General features: G+C 37.4%; 1 non-coding gene across 1 annotated transcript; it reads right to left on the bottom strand.

Annotated features, from left to right (window-relative positions):
- Positions 1 to 5098: 5098 nt before the first annotated feature.
- On the bottom strand, positions 5099 to 5262 carry LOC115873957. Its single transcript, XR_004048724.1, has one exon. It is a non-coding gene; the product is annotated as a U1 spliceosomal RNA (small nuclear RNA).
- Positions 5263 to 5486: the final 224 nt, after the last annotated feature.

The raw sequence follows: 5486 nt of genomic DNA on the forward strand, positions 1-5486 counted from the left end.
GGTCCTTGTCTCTTTCCAGCATCTCTTCTTTATTTCCTCGGTGATCTTTGTGTATTTTAACATCTACCTTCCCCCATCTGTACTTACTCGCTTCAGTCCCTAAAATGCTCTTGTTATATCTCAGAAAGGATCGGATTACAAACACACCCACACTAATAGTGGCCTAGATAACAAGAAACCCCTAGTTCCCAATGGGACTGCATCCACAAGTCTGTTGTAATGTACTATCAATCTATTCTGACTCATTATTGTTGTATGTTATTAATGCCAACTCATTGTGATCCTATAGGGGTTTGTAGGGAATAATTTTTAAAGGTGAAGAGAGACACAACTTTTACCTGAGGAGCACCTGGTAGGTACAAACTTCTAACCTTTTGGTTAGCAATTGAGCACTTAACCATTGTGGCCTGAAGATTGCTTCTACAGATAAGAGGATTAGGGCTTATCGTGCATGTGTTGGGAGTACACAGTTCAATGCATAACACTGCTACAGATATTTTCATAACTCAGGTTTTATGACTAAAACACTCTCACTGCCATCAAGTCGATCCCAACCCTTAGAGACCCAATCAGACAGGGTAGCACTGCTCCTGTGTGTTTCTGAGCCTGTATGGAAGACTTGACAAGAGAAGAAAGCCCGGTCTTTTCCCTGCAGAGTGGCTGGTGGTGTCTAACCTCAGCCCAACACATAACCACTGTGCCACTAGGGATTCTGCTTATGACAAAAAAAATTTAAATTCCCTGGGTGTGTAGTAAATATGGGACTATCCAGAATGCTCACTGTAGTGGAGCATTTTGCTTGTACATGCTTGTCCACGATGTACTTAGATTGAGCTACCACTTGGGTCCACTCTTGTGACTGGCAGTTCTAGGACAGGAATCAGCTCCAGGTCGCTCTTGAATCAATGCCATTTTCATAACAATAAAGCATTATGCTGGGTAAAGTAGAGGGACAGTGGAAAACGAGGAAGGCCCTCAAGGGGATGAATTGGCACTCCAACATTGGGAACCAGCACTGGGACAACTGTGAAGAGATGGGTGGGGATGGGCTCAATGCCTTCTAACAGCCACAAAAACTCATGAAGGAAATGCATGTGAGAGGAATTAAATTTAATTTGTTGTCATACCCCAAATCAAACTTTTGTATGTATTTTTAACTTTATAGTTATGCACTGACTGGGGTTTATAGTTTGGGTTTGGGCACACAAAGGTCTTCACAAAATGATATTCCACTGTTTCTTATTTTCTGTCCATCTGTGCCTTACATAGCACATGTGCTCACTAAACAAGTCAAACCAAGATTTGTTGGATCTCTGTTGAAGTTTAATCTTCACTCTAAAAATCAAACTGTTCTTTCTTTGCATCTAAGTATAAGTGATAATGATCACTGACAATTTTGGGAATCAGACAGGGTATGGTAATATTGTTGATACATGCAGCTAAAACATCTTCCAGAGGCAAGCAGACTAATTTTAGTGTGGGAACAATAACATTCAGATGATTCAGGAGTCAAACATAGGCAGAATAGGTCCTAGGAAATGTTTGAAAAGCATTAATAAATAAGCATAAATGTTAACATAAAATATTAATGCAGACCAATATGACGGTGAGTCTAAAACTATTGCTACAAAAATCAGAGACACATTTCTCAAAAATGTCCATGGTAAAGTTATTATTTTTCAACATAGCTCTCTTAGGTTTATACATTCATCTCCTATCCCTTTTCTGAGGAATTCTGTGTCTTTTGAGTTACACATTATCAAAAGAGCAGTCTTGACATTCTTGAGTGTTCTTTTCAAGTGTTCTTTATGTTTGGGGAACAAAAAATAGTGTGAAGGGACAAGATCAGTGCTGTAGAGTGAGCGGTACAAGGCTACCCAATGTCTATCTAGCAGAGAGCCCCCTCCAGCCTTGAAAAATGAGTTGGTACTGTGAGCAAAAGGCAAGTCTTGGGGTCTAGTCTTGACCCGAGGGAGTTAATTTGTTTTGGTTTTTGTAGTCTTAAATCTATGCAAATTGAACAATAATAATTTTAGAAGAAATGTATGTTGTACTTCCATCTCTAGAACTGATATGTTGATGATTAAGGAGTAATAGGACAGTTTTCTAACTGGTTTGTTTCTAGAAGTGGCACAAGGCTTGTAGATAGGCATAATGGAGTGGCTATATATACAAATTAAGCAGGTCCCCAGAGTGATAAATTAAGCATATAAGTGTATATATTTGCATAATTTATATTAAAAATAACTGTATATTACAAGAGCTGCTATATATATATATACTGTTTCAAAAGTTATACATTTCTTTGAAGAGAGAAAATAAGTATTACTTTTTTTTTTAGGTTCAGATAAAAATTTTTGGTGACAAAGCTGGGACTTCAATGATCATTTTTAAATTCATATATATATGAAACAGTTCTTGTTTCTGCATTTAAAATCTGGGACAATCTCTCTGACACAGATATGGAGATTTGCAAGAATAGGATGAAATAGCAGCATTCTTCAGAAAGCAATTTGGTAGTTGAATCAAATGCAGGGCATAGTAAATATGTGTATCACTAGACACCTCTTAATACTTTTAATCTCCAATGGCCCAAAATCTCATGGATTCTTATTATAGTGAATATTGGATATTTTAATACTGTCATCCCAGCTCCACTCTTTGGTCCCCCTTACGTTAAGGAGGACACATGTTTTTTTCTTCCCAACACCTGGCTGGAAAACTGTTATTATGTAACATGGGTGAAACCCACTAGTCAATTTTTGGGGGGATTTTGAATCTTGAGAGGGTGATTCAAAAGCACAGGAAGCATCCCATTACTTTGCACAGGATTCTGGGGCGGTGAAAGTATCCAGGTGTGGTTGCAGATATCTAGTGGGGTGGCACCAGAGACAGTATACTGCGGAGATTTTTCCTGATTCAGGATCTTACTTGTTCTTATTTCTTTGAGCTTCTCTCTGAGTCTCTGTGAGGACCCACATATTCTTATTGAACTCTCCTAATTCTTTCGAATAAACAATTCATAACAAATTGCTTTGTTGCTAGAGTTAGTCTTGTTTCCATTGTTTACAACTGAAATCTCTAGTCAACAGCCATTTCTCATAACATTCTAAAGTGAATGGATTATGCTAAAGGCTAAATTTAAAAATGATCATTGAAGTCCCAGCTTTGTCACCAAAAATTTTTATCTTAACCTAAAAAAAAGTAATACTTATTTTCTCTCTTCAAAGAAATGTATAACTTTTGAAACAGTATCAGTGTTATAACATTATAAGATAGTTTGGGTAAGATCATTAAAAAAACAGGTATCAAAGGGAAATACCCCATTCTGTCTTTCTCAAAAACTTTCCAGAACCCTGGACTTAAGTAAATCAGTAAATCAATAAACTTTTCCTTATGAAATTTCTAGTACTATCTATCTAGATGCACATATATATGTATATATAGTTCAGGGTATACAGAATGAGGAGTGAGGTGGTATACAGCTATAATTGAGGTTGCAAAGTTAAGAAATAACGCATAAAAAGAACAGAAGATTTTCTTCTCTCCACATTAGAGGCAGGGAAAGATGCTAAAAGAGGTGGTAATCATCTTAAGACAGAGAGCCTAAAGGCAGCAATAGTAAGATCAGTACTGGAAAGAAAAAGTGAAAATTTAAGAGAGTCTGCATCAGGATGTTTATGTCCTATATTTTCTATGATAAAAAAAAATCTTTCAGTATCTATCAGAAGTAACCAAAGAAGATCAAGAGCTCTGCACTCACTGGAAAAAAATGTGTGTGAAGGTATAAAGGAGACACAAAAATGGGCCACCAGCACCACACTGAATAGCTTCTCAACAATGTCTATCGCTTGGCAATCATTTTTCTACTCCCCATGCGCGTCATTTCTCTAGTGCTGTGCTCTTGATTATGTGAGCCCTGCTATTAGCTATCGCACAGAGAAGCAGCAGTGTCTACTTCAGGGTGTCGGCCAAGCTTCCTACTTTCCTTTGGGGCTGATGTCCTTTCATTTTATTTTACTTTAGTTTTTCACAGTAGACAGCATTGCCTGCCCATATATTTTAGGAATAAAAGTTAAAGCAGAAGGATGTCAGACCGTGAACCCACAAACGTGATTGAAAGGCTTCCTAAAGCTGTGATCACACTTATATTCTCCATTAAAGCCTTATTCACCCCTTCTTTCATGTTCAATAACATTTGGTTTAAAAAATCGTTTCTCCAAGTTTCCATTCTCTAGGTAACATTGTGAAGTCCTTTGAAGTCAGGGGAAACAATGCTAACTTCTGTCTTTTTTGGTCTTGTTGTTGCTTGAAACATCATTACCAGAATTTTCAATCACATTTGTCTGGATTGACTTAACCTCATTTTAGTACATAACAAAAGCGGGAAAGGGTTCTTACCAATCTATTGCCGTCGAGTTTGTTCCGACTCACGGTGACCTTACAGGAGTTTGCAAGTCTGTCAACCTTTACAGAAGCAGATCGCCACGTCGTTCTCCAATAGGGTGACTGGGGGTTTGAACTGCTGACATTTTAGTTAGCAGCTGAACATTTAACTATTGTGTCACCAGGGTTCTGGTAAATTTACAAAGGACATTAAAAATGAATTATTTGAAGTTATTCTAGGAATAGATGATGGCCTAAAAATAAAACAAGAAAGTAGTAGTAAACTTTATATATCATGTACCATTATGAAAGCACATGACATAAGGACCCTAGAAAGCAGGCACTTTGATAGCTTGATTTGAATGATAGCATATCTTTTATATGAACAAATTTGTACTTGTTTGAAATCAGTATAGATTACCATATATACTTATGTATAAGCCGAGTTTTCTCAGCATGTTTTTAATGCAGTTTTTGTGGTAAAATTAGGTGCCTCAGCTGATATTTGGGTCGGCTTATATTTGAGTATATATTGTATATACTTTTAAAGGCAATTTTAGGTAACCTCTAAGAGGGTAAGTAAAAATCAATATTACTCTTATGGTCCTAGTACATACATATATGTTTATTCTAAACAAATTAAGTTTAGGCATGAATCTCTGATCAGCAGATGACTGAAGACAAGTTATTTCAGTAATATACTTTTTCTCCCCAAGGGAGTGTGCAAAAGAAGCCCCCCACTACCACACATTGGGCAGTCAAGACTCCCACATTTGAGGAAATCGCAGGGGTCAGCACATCCGGAGTGCAATGGATAAACCTCACCCTGGGAACACCACCTTTGTGATCAAGGTATCTTCCCTGCCAGGTAAGTATAATATACTTTTCTTAGTCTCCTAAGGATTGCTTCCAAAAAAAATTTTTAAGGTTCAATCAAAATAATGGTTTCCAAGGAGATTTGCTAGGCAACTGATATTCAAGACAGAAAACTCAACTCAGAAGGGTCTGGCAACTGCTTTGTAGGGAATGGGAGCAGGGAGTAGATTCTCGCAGATTGAGTTTGGTAGGACTCCTTGAATCACCATGGGAGTGATTACAGG

Source organism: Echinops telfairi, unplaced genomic scaffold, assembly GCF_000313985.2.
Source record: "Echinops telfairi isolate 266 unplaced genomic scaffold, ASM31398v2 ScPeMD7_7469;HRSCAF=8507_1, whole genome shotgun sequence".
NCBI classification, from domain to species: domain Eukaryota; kingdom Metazoa; phylum Chordata; class Mammalia; order Afrosoricida; family Tenrecidae; genus Echinops; species Echinops telfairi.